Here is an 18,578-nt window from a genome sequence, read left to right as displayed (position 1 = left end):
GTCCTTGGCTAACAATTCACTTATCCCAACGTTGATTCTATGACTGGAAGCATTTCTGGAAGCTTTCTTTTAAAAGGGAGTTCAGCAGTCTTCCATCCACCGCTTAATCCCCATATTCTGATTTTGACATTTCCTGAGCTTCTTTGACACTTTTTTTTTCAGGTTAGAATAAAACTTAACGTTGGCGCGTGACAGACACTGTTAACACGTCCTCACTCTTCTGCCTCTGGAAGCCAACTAACGTGCAGTGTTCGTAGGTTCCGGTGAGAAAATTTCCCTCGAGTGGCACAAAATTTTCCCTTTTCGTATGAAAATTTCCCTAGCTTGTTTAATGTCCAATTCCTATGACAGAAGTTATGTGATAAAACTCATTTAGCTATATTAAAGGAAGTGCCAATCACATTTGTTTTATTCATTTGCTTTTTACTTCTATTTTTTTTAAACATTTCCTTAATTTTTTAAACAAAAACTAGACACAAATATATCAAGGGCGGATCCGCGCTCACTGTTTGGAAGGGGCGGTCGTTCGAAGCAGAATGAAGGTAAGAGTGCATTGCAAATGTATATACAAATCTCGCCTGCCTGGATCCTCCCCTAAAATATACCCAGGAAACAATTGATGCATATTATACTACTTTGAATACACACACACAACACAAACTATTGCTACTGTATTGGTTTATGTCTGAAGACTGAAGAAAATTTTAAGCATTTCTATTGGTCAATCAGTCAAAGAGAGAATTTCCATGGATTTTTCACGTTTTATCGAAAACTTCCCCTTTTCCCTTTATGCTAAATTTACACATGAAATTTCCCTAGATTAGTGAAATTTCCCTAAAAACTACGAACACTGCTAATGTGTCACAACACGTTAAAACTCGACACTGACTGTACCAAACATTTAGACTACCCGGCTTACCAATTGAAATGAATACAACATTGATAGGTGGCACTGTGTATCTACACTCATCGTACTTTTTGGCCACACTTTGTATATTAAGTCTGCGGAAATGCATAAGTGGAAAATGAAATAGCTGCGGAATATTGAGCTTTTTGGAATGTGTTCCTTCCTCTACTAGCACATTCAACTGTAATAAATACCTTCGATTCATATCACTCACGTAAGTTTAAAATTGAAATTATTAGAAATCATATAAAGTAATTTAAATATAAAGTCATTTCATTTCTCAGTGTGAAGCTACGGTAGACATCCAAACTCTGCGAATTCAATACTTAAACTTGAACTCTATAACTACTGGTTGCATAAAGGAACAATATCAAAAACAGAACCGTCTCCTTGATCGATAAATCCATATAAAAGAAAAACATTAGTTCTTATCTCTTATTGTTTTGGCTCTACGGAGCTTAACATTTAAACCGGAAGTACTAGTTGATATACATCACTTTCTGTTACAATTTAAGAATAAAATCAGGGAGGGAGCCAAACAAAGTATTCATCTTTACTTGACTGGCTGGTCTAGACCTACTTTGAATTTAACGTCTCTTTCGATACGAAGGCTATATGAAACGTCAGACTTCAACTTAACATGGGATTGACGTACGCTCATGTCCAAAATTTTTGTTGCATGTCTATAAATTTGTTATAGGAATATAATTTGATAACGAATTCTAAAGGTATTTCTTATAATGTTAGTATGTGTATAATCGGCAAAGACATGTATGTCTCAAATTTCATGTCAAAAGAGCAGTAAATAAGAACAATAAAACGAAAATTGAACTTTCTTGTGCATTTAGCAACATGACTATTTTGTTTTACTCATTCTAATTTTCGTATTTATAATTCTTTTTCTATGAAATTTGTCACAAATATACATTTCCGTATTATACATATAGTATCAGTATTAAAAGTATCCTGCAAAATCATTATCAAATTATATTCTCACAAGAAGGCAGTTTACAGATATGCGACAATAATTTTGGATATGAGTGTACATGAACTCTGGACTCCGACGCCGAATGCGCTCACGCTAACGTAACGAGGAATCGAACCTCAATTTTTTTCTAAGGTTTAATTCTAGGTTTTTATGGGGACTGGAACCAAACAAAGGATGGCTATAATAAAAAAAGAATAAAATACAGCACTGTTTGAAAGTAATTTTACATAAATATGTTGGTAACTAAATATTTTCAGAATTTAACTGATTTTTGAATAAAGGTAACATTACATACTAACATTTTATTATCAACAATTTCCTATAGTTTAAAAAATGAATTCTTGCAACCATTTGTAAGAGAATTATTATTTTAGGGGGAAATATGCTGGCTCAGGGGTAAAGCACGCTCCTCTTGTACTAGGGTGCATGGTTCGATCCCAGACCAAGTGAGTTTGTAATGAACGTGCATTATGTCAGTGAGTTTTTGTGTTCTCCCATATTTTCATTCCACCAATTCTTTGATTATCATTCATCTTCATTAATCATCCGTGTGCTTCAGGTTAAACGGCGTAACAGTCGGATGTTAAAGTAAAGGTTTCATTTTATTGCAATTTACTATATCGTGTTGAAACAAAGCTGTGAACACCAGAGAAGATGTTCATTAAATTTTCATTTATTTGTGTGTAAGTATAAAGATTGGTATAAAAGAAGAATTGGTGGAGTATTTGGTGATGCTTATAGTACGCTGCCTACTTTAGTTGGCTATTTTCTTCCATTAACATTGTAAAAGTTTAAGAATGACATAACTTGGATACTAATTTGAAATTCTTAACATATTGAATAAAACAATGATCGGTCAGTTCCAAAGAATAAATGAAGGTGTTTTCCTGAGAAAAGTTCTATGGCCGATAGACCCTTTTCCAGGAATTGGCTTCTCATGAACTGTCAAGGTTTAATTTACAAAGTCTGAAATGTTTTCTTTGATGTGGCAACTTTGCGTGTGTTGTTAGTGCTTGTCATGACACATCAACATGTGTTCCTTACACCTTCAAAAGTGAAATAAATATCTATTTACTTATCCAGCTGTCTATCAATATGCGAGGAGAAGACAAAAGGTAAAGGAGGTTTTGAGAAAAGGTAAATTTATTCTAATGATAGAAAACTGAAACATACATTATGTTTCTACATAATCTCTTTGCATTTCAACACACTTTTCCCAACGTTTCACAAGTTTTTTGATTCCGTCGAAGAAAAAAAAGGTTTTCCGGTTGTACGTGTAACCAATTTTGTACTGCATAAATGACTAGCTGATGGTTGACGTTTAAATTTCTTAACTTCTGGTGATGATGTGTGTTTCCAAACCATGCTTGCAGCCTTACTTTCTGGTGCATGATGGTGTATCCAAGTTTCATCTACAGTAACGATTTGCTGTAACAATCCATCTCCCTCGACATGTTTACGAGAGATGTCCAACCTTTGTGCCTTATGCTTCGCGATAAACTGCTGTCACCATACTGCGCTTGCATTCGACGAATAATTTCCTTCTTGCTGCAGATCGACACTGGAGCTGCCACGTTTAACCGTCTGTTACACTCTAACGACTAACGCGGAAATAAGAGCGACATGTTGCATAGAAGTGTTGCAGATGACACTAATTCAGCGCTGGCTACTAGCAGTGTTACCAAACCCTAATGCGAGAAATTTCAAGTCTCTTTACTTTTTGACTTCTCCCCGTATATGTTCGAGACCTTTTTGTTTTCATTTTACCTTGCAGCAGAATCTTTTTGAATGTCTTGTGGAGGACATTCTGTGTATGACTCATATAAACCGGGACAACCTATGAAAATTTACATTAAATTCACACCTATACATTTGCTTCTTGCTAAAAATATTAGAATTAATTGAATAATAGGTGGACACTCACCAAAATCGAATGACAGAGAGTAAATGATTCCTATTAGTTGAGTATTGATGACTAATAAAAGCGATTCTTTTCAAATATATCCCACGAATGATATTAACTTACGTTTTGAAGGGATATCGGACATTTGGATTTCTGAACAATTGCTAGGGAAGGCTACCATTTTTGGGTAAATCTCCGTCCTCTCAGTTTTATGTTGTTCATTCCATTTTGAATACGTTTATATATTTATTTAAAAAAGCTTGTTTATTTGACATTTGTAACGGAAATTTATTTTACATTCTCTCAGCGACGGCTCTTGATGGAAATCACATCGGTAAAGAATAAAATTATTGTTACAATCTAACGGAACACTCACTTCACGTACACAAAAAGCGAGTTACTACGTTACATACAATTTGCTCCCTTAAGCTAGGTTGTCATGCTGCAACAATCTTGCAGCTGTCATTAAAAAATCTTGCAACCCCATCTTTCTATTTTCTGCTTACACTTTACAATTTTCTGAAAGCAAGAAAGATATCTTCATCCATGTAGCACTGCACTCTAGTGGTCAAAGAGTGAACCTCCTAATTAAAAACGTGTATTTTGGCTCGCTCCTCCTCATCGTCGAAAAAGAATCCGTCGTTTCGGAAGCGGCTATATATATAATCAGTGGGGGGCGAGAGTAGGTAGTAAGCAAGACAACGCAGAAAGTTGTACACGGTTTCACTCCTTGCAAGATGAAAAAATATTGCATGTTCCTTTCAAGACTATGTTTACATGGAGAAACATTGTACAATTGCAATATATATATATATATATTTTTAAATGACAGCCACATGATTGTTACACGTATGGCAAGATAGCCCCCCCCACTTTAGAAAATTGAAACAATGACTAGGTCATTCGTTTGTACTAAAGTGGGGAGGTTATCTTGCCATACGTGATTGTTACAGCATGGCAACCTAGCTTTAACTTCTGGCGATAAAATTTGAATTTGTAGCGATGTGATTTCTCTCAAGATCTACCATTGCATTCTTCGGAGAAACGATACTTGTAATAATATTACAAATATGTTATAATATTATGACAAAATACATCATTACGAACCCTCAATCGTTTCAATATGAAATCGAAGGAGGAGAAACAAGAAACAAAGAAGGGAAGAATACTTACATTTAGATTAATTTGGCTTTCCCTCACATTACGCTGGAATTAAAAGAAAATACAGGAAAATTAGTTTATTAACGCTACAAGTATATCTATGACATAAAGTATTTTTAATATAAGTTCAATAACATTTAATCATTTTAGTGCTCTTATCAGCAGTATGGATGACAATGAAAACTCTACAACAGCCATTCTGACTTTAAATCTCTCTCTCTCTCTCTCTCTCTCTCTCTCTATGTTTATTTTATATTTGGGGCTTAGGTCAAACGCACTTATCTGCTCATTTTAGAATTTAGACACCACGACCCCTGAGGGTCCTCGAATGTACAGTACGGGATCTGCTAAGCAAACTAAATTTATGGAAAAGAACAGTATAAAACTATGTTGTGCAATATAATCATGCAGTTTTTGTTGTTACTAGAGCTGGTTTTGGCAATCTTTGTAATTTATGTACTAAACTTGATATTGTATAAATTTGTGTAATCCTCTATAATATACGCACGTAGGTCCAGCATAACTGGAATGCCTAAGCAATTTCAACCATACTCGGTGGGACACCCTACCTTTGGTGGGATGGAAAGGTGATACGTTTTTACCACAGTCTCTAAGGCACCACACAACACTTCGTAACTTGAAACAATATTGGTTATCTACACAACAGGAGACTATCATTGAAATTTGTATCATTCAAGGGGAAGGGGTTGAAATACTTCCCTTAAACTATTCTTCTTGTGTGAAGAACGGGCATTTTAAACTTTAGTTATATTTATTCTATTCAATTGTTTATTTTCTAATATTTTGCATAAACACCATTTTTTCTGTGCCAAGAACAGACATTTCAGCTAGTTAAAAAGTAAATAGTTTGTATATATTATAATATTTTCTTACCTCCTCTTAAGATTCTATTAGTCGCATCAAAATGAAATTGATACAATCAAACGTTTTTTAAGTCGCATTTTTGAATGCGCTTGTGGGTGGCTCTTTATCTTACAACACCCTATCAACTTCCCCAACGTATCAATGATGGAGATGATCTTGGTGATGGTGTTTCCCTTTCTATACGCCAGTATCACATTCATGCGTTGCGATTAATACCTCTCCCGTTGATAGTTTATTTCACTTCAGCGAGTCATCTGATCTCCTCGTTTTAATAATTGAATATCACTGAACGGGGACATGCTTTTAATTTGAATAATTCTTGTGATGTTCAACTAGTTCAAAACTGTTGTTTGACAATGGAAATTCAAACAATTCATCTGAATTCGAATACTTTGGAGATGATTCTGATATCGAAGTCTCTGATGTTGATGATGAGGAAAGTGAAAGGAACTCCGAAATGGAAAAGGGTGGAACACATAAAGAAAGTAATTTCAATCACAACTTGGTTTATATCGGGAAAGGAAAAATAATAAAGTGACATAGTGATAAAACTTCCTACGTTAGATGGTATTGCCAAACAAAGAAAGATCCCATTACATTAGGTTTATTGGAAACACTTCTTTATCAATTAAATATTCAAGAATATAGTTTGTGGAACAGTTTAGTAGTGTACGGAAACTTTTAGAAGAAAGCGTGATCCAACTGATACTAAGATCTTCATTCGATTTCTTTACCTAGCTAGACTATTACACGCAAACAGTATTGACACTGGAACTTTTGTGGAGAGATGGCGTTCACAAATTTCGGAGATATAGATGCGATGTCGTAGATTTGATGATAGAACGAAACGTAATGAAAGTCGACTAATTGTTTTCCTCTATCGCAACTAATAGACCAGGTGGAATCGAGAGATAATGAAACTTCTGCAATATGTATTACATCGATTTTTTTGGGGGGGGGGGAGGAAGTACACTAGTTACAAAAGCGAAGTTATCGAGAAGTTTTGTTAGCAACTGTAAATGCATTTAGTGATCCCCTACAAACTTGTTACTCTAAGTGTACAATGTGCCTTACTTTTAAAACAAAGGTTTCCATTTTGAAGTGAAAAATCACTTTCTTTTTATTGCGTATATAATGGAACAAAGACCTAATAAAATATTGTGTTGAAGACCAAAAATAATTTATGCATAATTTGAAGTGGAATTAAAAATTGTTGCATATTGTAAAAGGGCAAAGTATTTTTCAGTGTATCAGCTTGATATATTGCGATTCGTATATCTCTCTGATTTCACATTGTTTCAAATGTTACTTGTAAGTTATATCTTAGAACTATTTGAAACAAGCCACTGAATTTACCGTTAAAATATAAATATGACAATTAAATAATAATTATGTAAAAGTGGAAGGAATATAAAGTGTATCAATTTGATATATTAAGACTAACGGGGGCTTAAGGAAATGGTTAGACCGGGCGTCATTTGGGTCTATATTGCTCCCATGAAAATGTTTCGGGAAACTTAGCTTTTCACTGAAAATGATACAAAGAAACTAATCATCATTATCATAGGTATTCTGCCACTATTGCCAGGTCAGTTGCCGTAACTGAGAAGCTTCCATGCTCTACACTCTTCCGCTAACCTCTTTGTCTTGACGTACGATTTTTCCGTTCTGATGTCCTCCATTAATTGCTGTCTTCTTCGCCCTCTCCCTCTCTTTCCTGCCACGATATCCTCTATAACGTTCCTCATGATACAGTTCCTTCTTAGCCAATGTCCCAACCAGTTTCTCTTCCCCTTAACAATATCTAAAATTGTTATTTTGTTCCCCACTATTTCTAAGACCCTCTCATTCGTTTTTCGCTCGACCCAACTAATTCTCTCCATACTTTTCCACACCCACATTTCAAAAGCTTCCAGTCGCTTTTCATCATTTTTGTGTAATATACGCGTTTCTGACCCATACAGTACAATACTCCACACGAAGCATTTTATGAGCCTTTTTCTAAACTCTTTATTCAAAGTCCTACATATTTCTTTCTCTTAAAGACTTCTTTCGCCATTCCTATCCTAGCTTTTATTTTACGTTCACATTTCATACAATCACTAATACTACTACCCAGGTATCGAAAACTATTCACCTGATTTTATTTTCTCTCTTCGTACTTCTATATTTGACACTGATCGCTTCGTTCCAATCATCATGACTTTTGTTTCCCTAACATTTATTTTCATACATATTCGTCTCAGTTCTTCTTCAGTAAATTTGGAGGTTTACGCTGCAACCGCTGAGATGACTAGTGTTCCGTAACCCATCCTAGAGGTCCTCGATTCGATTCCCTGCGATGTACCTGCATAAAAAAGATTTTATTTATTTATCTTTTTTTTCATAGCTATTGTAGTCTTAAGGCTCAATGAGCATCCTGTAATTTTTTCTGTTAACAATAAACGCTGGCACATGAGGCAAATATCCTTTTCTACCAATACTTCCATAAAGTTAGTTGGATTCCTTCATTATTTCCCTGTCTGTTACAATTTCCCTATAGGTCTGCATTCTCGAGAAATGCTGAAGTATTAATTTAAAAGTTCCTGTTTTGGTCAACTAAAAAAAAAAAAAAAAAAAAAAGCTAAGCCGCGTGTCTTCTGTGTTATTACTGATGTCGCACTCAAGCCTTTTTGCTTCAACGCTAAAATTTCTAGCGAGTTTTTTGTCCGATTGTGTGATTAATCCCCGGGCACGTTTTGCTAAGGATCAAAGCTGACGTTTGTTTTTTTTTTTATTACGAGTATGGGAGGTGCTAGTTTGAACACCATCGTCTCATATTTGGGATTAGGAGGAGGATAGAGGCGGAGTTTCAACCTAACCTCGAAAATGGAAAATTAACAAAACCAGGAGGATTTGAGACATTCGGGGTCTTGTCAACCAGTTGGTTAGAGAGATATCGGATGCTCAAAAAGAGTCCATTCTATCCTTTGCACAATGGGACTTCATTGACTACAAAAGGTAAAGTGCCTATACAACAATCAGGAACACATACACCAAAAGTATCTTTAAGTCTGTTCATAAATAATTCTTGCCTTCACCTTTCCTTATAATTTGATGTGCCAAATATTTAAAATTAATTTAATTCGGGTTTTATTTCTAAACTTAATATAAACAAACTACATTTCCATAGTTATAAAAAAAGTAGTGATTATTAGTTTTTTAGTTTACAATTTTATGTCTATTTGTCGTGTAAATTTTAAATAAAAAAAATAACATTACCATTTCATTAGAATGAAAAATTGGTAATGTTTCACTCGGACGCCTGTGTAAGGGTTCGGCAAAATGCACATCTTATCAAAGAGGTCCTCCAAGTCACGTAGTTTAAGAATCGCTGCTTTACAATCGTTCTCAATTACAACTTTCGTTTCTAACGTAAGGTATAGGCACCTGCAGGCTATAAAAGACCCGACATCAATACCTGCAAGGGCAGGTTGAAGGTAAGACTGCGCATTCACTTGGCATCGGTTTATAAGGATATTACTTAAGCTAGTGTAGTTAGTACCATGATCCAGTCACCTATGCCTCCTCAGGGTTCCCCAGGTACTTATTTTGCAGATGTAGGTAAACCCCTGAGTATCATTGTAACATGAAGACAGAACGAGAAATATTTACACTCTCACCTAGGAACGAGTCTAGACCACCCAGTTGTAGGTTGACGTCTTACAGACTACGCTAGAGCAACTCTATTTCATCTATTAAACTACTGAAAAATAGACGAACCATAATTTCTTTATTCTTTTCTAGTCTTTCTAAATAGACGCAGAAGGATTTCAAATGAATAGGAGTGTCTGATATTTGCAGAATACCGTAATAAATTTTGGTAGTTCTTCCCGAGATATGTAGTGAATTTTGAGGAAACCAGACATAATTTCTCCCTAATATTGGTGATAGTTACGGAGTGGGAACTGCTGTCGTGAGCGGAGAAAACGTTGACGCAAGAAACCAATTCGAAAAAAGGCAAGCTTATTGAGCTTTGTGTGTGTGTGTGTGTGTGACTTCTAAGTTGAATGAATGCTAACAATTGGGCGAACGTTGGAGGCAGGCAGCTGCACAACTAACAAAAGGCTTCGATTCAAATTGGTATTTACGGCTATTTTGTCTAGCAATGAGTTTCGGAGGCTCAGATAAAACAGTTTTGTCTTTAGTCGCTGGAACAGAGCCAATGCAATGGAAAGAGGAAGAGAAAAGGTATCTAACACAAGTTAAGTTGGTCGCTGGCAACCAACCAGCTGTATTGCAGCCTGCTTCTCCCATTGACGGTTAACTCACTCCATATTTCTCAGCGTTGGACTCCAGGATATTTGCGACGCCGTTTGACCTTTCCTTGCTTTCGCTCCAAAGGAACAAAGAACCAACTTGGTTTTCGCACTGATCGCTCCACCTCAGATGATGACTGTGTAATATTAACTAACACTGTTCACAAACATCAGAAGTTATAGTTGGTCAGATATGTTGAAGGAACAAACAGCCTACGTTCTTCAATTGTCAAAAATAACATTGGCCATTTCTACTGAAGAAGAAAATCTTAAAACTTACGCCCTATCTGAATAAATGCCTTCCTTTTTATCAATTTATGAAAGGCTTTCGTTTAAAATCGTCACTTTCAATCGTCACAGATTTTTCAGGGTAAAAATGGACTTTGCAAAGGTTGAAAACAACATCAACATTACAGGGTTATTATAAATGATTGCAGCGATTTCACAGCTCTATAATAACTGTATTACTGTACATATTGCGATATTTGTTTTCATACACATAGAAAAACTTAAGAACTTTTTGTTCACGATTACAAATGTTCGATATGTCTCTCTTTGTGATTTGACAGACATCAAGCCGAAAATCAAGTTCTTCCCACACTCGGCGCAGCAAGTCCGTAGCAATGAGTTCAAAAGCATTGTTGATACGGGCTCGCAATTCTGGCAGGTTTGCTGATAGAGGAGATGTGAACAGTGAATCTTTCACATACCCCCCCCCTACACACAAGAAAAACAAAGGTCTACGCATGGGGTTAGGTTAGGAGAGCGTGGAGGCCATGACATGAAATGCTTTCTCGGCTGCTGTCGCTACCTTGCCTCACTGCTCACTGCTGTGCTTTCGTGGGAGAAATCTGAAGAACAACTGCAACAAACAAAGCTTTTTGACTTTTCTACGTTACTGTTGAATTTTGTTACAATGTGTCAAATACTAGAGCTACAGTGAATTTATGAAATCGCTTTTGCATATACAGCATTTTGTGTTTACTTGGTCTATCTTTGGAGGACATGTGCATATAATTATGTTATGCACATTTCACGTATTAATCAATAGGCCAGTGAACGCTGCTGGTCTTAGAGTAAAACATCTGATTCTCGCAATTAACGCGTTAAAGTCTCTGTTAGTACCAAGGCTATAAGAGACATGAATCTGCAACTTATCACAAGATCTAACGCTAATGAGTTCCCATGTGAATTGAACCTAAATCTTGAGCGCAACGTTACAGGTTTGTCTAAAAAGTATTAAGGCGATATTTTCCTCCGAAATCACAATATCCGAGGATGAATCTTTAATCTAAAGACTTACTTCATTGAATTAATAAATTCGCATATTAAACTGCAAGAACAATTATTAAACTGGTAGCATTTGCAACTAAAACAAAAACAAAGTAATGAGAAAGAATATAGGAAACAGTTCACAAGCGACAATTTAACCCTTTTAAATTTTGGCTTTTTTAAAAGGTAAACTATAGACTTTCAGTCAAGCAGCTTCAGCATTATCCCTATTTATCCTAGGATCATGTTTTGTACCTCATTCTCTTGAGAATAGAACAGCCTTTCAAACAGTACCATTCACACATCTCCATCATGTATCTGAGGTGGGAAAATCGAGAAAAAAGGGATTTTTGTTAAAAAATTTCCCATTTTTACCTTTCCCCTCTAGACATTCCCCTGTGTTAAAGCAAAGAAAAATACTACGGGGTGCACTGAATGTGTGTGCAAAATTTCAATCTTCTAGGTGCAAAAATAAGCTCGCCAAAATAATAATAATAATAAAAATAGACGTAATTTTTTCTATATTATGACGTCACCTTCTATGTAACGTGAAACCATGCATAACGTGTTTTACAATGCCTCCATGCTTAAAAAAACGAAGTGAAAAGCTTTATTGGTTCTTTTTAATCGAATAATGAAGACACTGACCAATATAGTAAAAACAGTATGTGCAATTTAAAAGGGTTAAAGATGTTATCTAGGCATTTGCCTGATAGATTTGAGAAGAAAAGTGTGGATGTTCTGCCACTTAATTCGACTTCAATGATTTTTCAATTGGTAAAATGCTAAATATTAGGTAAATGTAGTAACCAGCTGCACCACACACTCAGTGCTTTTTTTTTTTATTATTATTTGAAACAAAGTAAATCGTAACGCAATCCTAAATCCAAAGTACATCCTAAATCCTATATAGTTAACATGCGGGGGAGGAGGGCAATTGGCACTGGCTTAATTAGGATATTTCGCTAGGGAGGACATGGGCCCTTTCTTCTGAGAATTGAAAGAACCATTCAGATTCAGCCTGCGATTCAACAGTTTCTAGGGGGCAACAACAGTATTCGAGGGGCCGGCCAACTATGTCACGAATGTGTTAGTATTTTCACTTTGAAATTGGGAGGTAAATGTTGTCGAATCCGGTGACGAAGATCCAAACAGTGAGGGGCCGGCCAACTATGACTACCCTCTAGTTACACCTAAGAAATTTGGATTTGATTCCTGGTAGAATTTTGTGTCGTTTGAACTCCACATTAAGCTGTAAATCCACGTCTCATATAGTCTCGCTGCTGAAAGAGTGAAACTCCAAACCAACAATAACGACAAGGTTTCCTGTACTAACATTATTTGTTTCTCTGATAGAAATCCAGAGAGCGATATCTTATCCAAAGTTATACGAAGTAGGTAAGATTCTGAACCATTTAAACATGAATTTTTAATAAAGTAATACGGAAAGAACTGGAACAAAGTAGGCTAGGATCTATTTAAAGGTGCTATACTGGCATTTACCTAGTTAATTCAAGGAAATATATATTAAAAAAAAAACTGTTTGGATCTTCGTAACCGGATTCGACAACCTCCCAATTTCAAAGTAAAAATACTAACACATTCGTGCAGTTAAATCTAATAACAAATTGGAGCTCATCCATATTCTTTATTATTTCGAACAAAGTCAGACGTCGTTCTGGTTAGAAGGTTAGCATACGGGGCAGACTTGAGCTTGATTCTTGAAAGGGATTTCGTGAGGTTCGGATCCACGTTCAAGTGTAGATTCACGTCTCCTATAGCCTAGGTTCTGAAAAGAGAAATTAAGCTCCAAAAGAGCCAACAATCAAGGAGTATGCTGAAGTTAAAGTTAATTTTGAGTTTAACGTCCCGTTCAGCAGCGAGGCTATATGAGACGTGGACCTACTGATTAACGTGGAATCCGAACCACATGAGCTCCCGCCGAGAGTATGCTGAAGGCTATTTGATAAAGAAGTTATAGGATTCACTTATTGTGAAACATGCAATTGGATATGAAGGGGATGATAGAAGGTAAAGTGCAAAGAGGAAGACGATGATTCAAATATATGAAATAAATAATGCAAGATGAAGGGAAGAAAAAGTTTAGAAAATGAAAGGTGTGTGTTAGAATAGGGAAGATTGAAAAGCTGTTTTAAATAAATTGAAAGGTTGCTGTCCTTAGAAGAATATCACGTGAATGACTGACGCATTTTTAATATATGATATTAAACAAGGAAGTCTTGAAGTCGTGAGACCACTGTATGTTTTTGAGGTAAAGCTATAAGGAAAACATTGCTTTAGGCCCTGTCCAAAACAGAAAGTCTAGTCTTTGGAAGAAACTCCTCGATGGGAGCGACGTTAATATAAATGCAAACTAGAAGGGGGGGAAAAAAGCTGCTGTTCTGGAAAGAAAATTTTCCTTATTACTAAACGAATTTTTCGCATATTAACACCTTCCAAAGCCTCCCAGTGCTGCTATGGCAACCCCTTTGACGACAATGGAGAGATTTTTGGAATTTCTGTGGACGGCCTCGTTCTCCGAATAAATAAAAGAGTCGTAATTAATTAAAAGTGTTCTTTTTCCTGCTGTCACGTGCCTGGAATTGGAAGCGGTTAATTATGAGGAGAATGTCTCTGTATGTGTATGGGAAGGGGAGGAGAAGTTACATTCCGTAGGACACAGCGTCTCCATCCCAATGAATAAACATCCGGATCCCATCAAAGGAGCGAAGATTTTTCAAGTATTATTTAATTAAATATTTAGGATTACACCAAGTGTTCGCTTCACTTTTGGGAGTATATTTGTCAGTGATAGTATTACTTTCGAAAATGAAATTAAATGAAATCTTTAAGTTTTACGTCCCACGTTTATACCAGCTAGGCTAAAGGAAACGATGATGATGAGAAATGAATGAAATGGTGAAATGAAGAAAGTGGGAGGATACGGAAAAACCCCGACAAAATCCACGCACTGGGTGTTGTCTATCACAATCACTTGGCGCGAGCTGGGTTGGACCAAGAACGCCATGCACCAAAGTTGAACGCTGAAGCACTGAGCTACGGCGATCCTAGTGTTAACTTCGAGACGAGACATGTCGAGAGATAAGAATTTTCCGTCTCGTCTCGTTTTGTCTTGATTCTCGGATAATTCTTTCCTTCTTTTCTCGTTTTGTCTTATTTTTCTTAATTTCATCTAGAAGTGATCAAGATTCTTCCGCTTCACATGAGGTCCACGAAGAGTGTGATACAACATTCAAACCATATTTATTATTGGAGTGGATTATGTAACGACTTATCTATATATTAAAATGCTACAACAGCAATTAAAAGCGCCTGAGCTCCAACCCATAACTTTAGCCTTCAAATCTTTCATTTACGGTTATGTCTGATTTCACGTTTAACAGAGACAAACATTTTAAGTATTTGTACTTTAAATAGTCTAAATTAGTTAACTATATCTTTTTCATAAAGTTTATGATATAAAGTTATTGTTCAAAGCCTTTGTATTTTAATAAGCCTTCTCTATAATCAATGCATGTGAATTGTGCTTCCATCTTCCAAGTTCTTTTAAACTATATGTTGAGGACGTTTATATGTTTGTGGTCAATCCTTTAGACAATGAGATCTCGGAAACTACAGGTTCTAGAAAAATGACGTTTTCACTGATGATTGGAAATTTTGCGTAGATTGTCCAGTTTTAATTGAATAGTTTAAAAAAAACATGGCCATTATTTCTTTATTACATTTTTTAGGGTACATTGGAAGCGTTGAAATTTAAAAAATCTAAAGCATCATATCCTGCGCGTTGTACATTCCAACACCACATTGTTGTATATTGGGGTTATATATATCTCAGGCGTTTGTTTCGTGGCCAAATGAAATGAAAAAGGAAGGATAACCATTTCTCTAATCTAAGATGAATCATTATTATTTGGAGTGTTTTGCCCAATGAACACCATGTATCACTGACATTATAATTAATTGTGTGTCTAATGTATTTGCTTATTACATACTGCATGCAACAACAAATAAAACACTGACCATACATGAATTAGAAACTCCAATTGAAAGTAGGCTTAAATCTTGCAAACGGTGCGAAATATTGAAAAAATAATCGAAAAAATCTCCCTTTTATGGTACCCTTTTCCGATTTTTATCAAGGCGTCTTTTACTTGTGTTTATACAGGGACATGTGCAGATGCTGTGCGGAATGACAAGAGGAAATTCATGTTTATATGTGAATGATGCGCTGTATAGAGAGCGCAGGTTCAGCTAGTGTATCTTTAAACGTTGATATTTCTTCTTTATTGCGTTATTTTATCAATTTATTTTTTTCTACAACAAGACTCGTGTAACACTGAAATAATTGTTGAGATTTAAGAGTTCGGTGAGCTAGTGCTACTCATGAGACTCAAGAAATTTCCAAAAATTCCCCTTTTAAGGGTGGATAAAGGGTGTTTTCCTATATTTCTTTTCGTCACATTGAAATCGATGTGTGTTGTTTGTGATTACATCACGGGAAAACAACTGAACAATTTCAAGTGAATTTCGGAACATAGACTTTTACAATGTCCCTTTGATTAATGAGTGTATCCTAAGGGTAATAGGGTTAGAAGTTTATGCCAAAAATAGAGTATATTATTGGCTTTTATCATTACATTTTATTAAAATTCCTATTCTAAGGGGGAGGTTCAAATATTTTGCATAAATCTATTATCCCCCTTACAAAGAAAACATATTTGATCTAGTAAATTCTTTAAAGAAAAGTGTCATTCAAATTATTTAATATAACTGGCTTTATGAACAGCATTTAACAATTAGTTCTATGACCAATATAGCAACTTGACTTAGATACTACATGGTAATATTATTATTATTATTATTTATTCCTATAATACTATTAATAGTAATAGTGACTAGAATTAATATAGGTCTACTTTATCTTCATATAAATGTTTTGTATATTTTCAAAAAAAAGTATTAGAAAATTAATGTTGTTTTCGTAAGTACTGGATCTAGAGATGAAGAGACTTTTACCAACCGCTTTGGACAATTTGACTCGGTGACAGTCCTTGCCCATACACGGAGACAAAAATTTAGCGCACTTAGAAATAAAATCCATAGATTCCGGCCACAGGCTCTGTTCATACCACGGCAGGAGTAAAGTACTGCATTGGAAGGAGTAAAGTCAGGTGAGGCAACATGGTGCATACGTACTTATTATGTTTGTACGTATGATCCAGAATGTTCCGTATAGATTTAAATTTCAATTCTTGAATTATTTCGTCTAAAAGAAAAATCTAGATCGTACACAAGAATGAGATTCTGTAGTGTCTGTAGCAACTAGATAATGTTTATCAAAGTACATAATCATAATTTCTGTATCCTGCAGATGCCGACGAAAGACACACATGATTTCCATGTACTTTCACAGAAATGTGTTAGATGAAGTCAGCAGGGGTCACTTATTTTTTCTAGCCCCTGGCCTCCAGATGGTTAATGCAGCCCTGCTCCAGATTTGCTAGATTAAATGTCAGTTTTTTTTACTCAGTGTATCAATTTATACATACAGAAGGGTAATTTCCTGAATAAAATCATTTTCTGTCCACGTACATTGAACAAACATTATTTCATATGCTAATATCATTTGAGCGCCTCAGAATATCTTTTGTTAATTTTTGACTGCCTACTATTTATGATTGTAGTTTGTCCATGAGGCGTTCAGTTTTAAGAAAGATATTGAGCGAAATAATATTTCGGTGTCCGGGCAGCGCCTCCTTTCGAAGGACGTGCTAAGGAAAGAAATCACAAAATAAAGAAACCGTCTCAAGCTAAGAAAAGAGTCAATATTGGAATTCTTTTGTTCTCCATTGGCGATTACACTTTTGAAGCAAATGTATTTTGGCAAAGGAGAACTTCCAAAACAAGATCGTGCCGGCGCGTGTGGTGCTGAAATATCGAAATCAGGGAGGTTGGCAGGCGCAGCTGCGGCTACAAGCAATAACTCACTCCTCTCGAAATTGAAACGGAATTAGACAATGAACTGGAAATATGAACTCGCTCCCTCGAGAGAGAAACTTTTCTTTTTCGCAGCCACCTCCATGAATATGGAACTAAACACGCGCAAAATATCTGCATATGACTGCAGAGGAAACGGTACGTTCCACTGCCACCAAAATTAACACAATATTCCCTCCCCCTCCCTCAGGCAATTTAATTAAATGTCCCTCTCTCTTTGTCTCGGTGGCCGAGGTTTAATAACGTCAACTATTCCCACCTCCACGGTGAGCCTTCTTCTTTTCTTGTATTGAACACGGCACACGGAAGCTAGGAGTCACAAGGAAAGGAAACCAACACAAGAGAGTGTCGCTGGCCAACGACATAAGTACTTCGAGCCATTTGCGTGATTCTCGGCCTCTTTCTTCCAACGGAAACTAACAGAAAATGAGAACCAACAGATGAAACAAACCACTGCAAACGATTGGAGTTGATTTACATAAACTGCTTTATATTAACTCAATAATAATAATAATAATAATAATAATAATAATAATAATAATAATAATAATAATAATAATAATAATAATAATAATAATAATAATAATAATAATAATAATAATAATAATAGTAGTAGCCTAACTATGCTATGCATAAGTAAAAGTAGTCCTGTAGAACAAGTCTGTTCTTCCATTTGTTTACCATAGATATCAGTAAGTCTGCAACCAGACAGAGAAGTTTAGGGGCGGAGCATAAAGTTATGAGGGGAGGCACAAGTTCTGAAAACTTTTAAATCATTCCACTTTAATAATAATTATCAGATCTTCTACGCATGGTAATCATAATTTTTGTTATATGTCTTCACTCTAACTACCTAGCATAATAATAATGAATATTCATTAACCCATTATATGTACTATAAACTGTTTAAAGACTCATTTCTCCTGGATGCCTGAGGGGCTTTCCGTAATGAAATTTTATTTAGTTTAACTTTTTAGTACGTGGAACTATTAATTTTGTTTATCAATCTTTTAAGATTCTCTTTTCCCACAAAGTCTTTCCTATCAAATAGGATTCTTTTCTTAACCTACTCGAAGTAAAGGTGATGGATCTTATATTTATAATATAACTCTTATTAATTTAGTGTTTGTAAAATGGGGAAAGATT

At 35.6% G+C, this 18,578-nt stretch overlaps 1 protein-coding gene across 3 annotated transcripts in view; it reads right to left on the bottom strand.

Annotated features, from left to right (window-relative positions):
- LOC145693736 (uncharacterized) overlaps positions 1-18,578 on the bottom strand; it is a 627,490-nt gene that overhangs the window by 185,293 nt on the left and 423,619 nt on the right. For all 3 annotated transcript variants that reach the window (XM_081770031.1, XM_081770033.1, XM_081770032.1), the window contains exon 2: positions 4,972-5,004. The gene's annotated coding sequence lies outside the window, so the exon portion shown is untranslated. The remainder of the gene's footprint in view (positions 1-4,971; positions 5,005-18,578) is intronic.

This window comes from Thermobia domestica, chromosome 8 (genome assembly GCF_964235325.1).
Source record: "Thermobia domestica chromosome 8, izTheDome1.hap1.1, whole genome shotgun sequence".
Lineage (NCBI taxonomy): Eukaryota > Metazoa > Arthropoda > Insecta > Zygentoma > Lepismatidae > Thermobia > Thermobia domestica.
The sequence above is the reverse complement of the archived record's forward strand: the minus strand, read 5'-3'. Positions and strand labels throughout refer to the sequence as shown.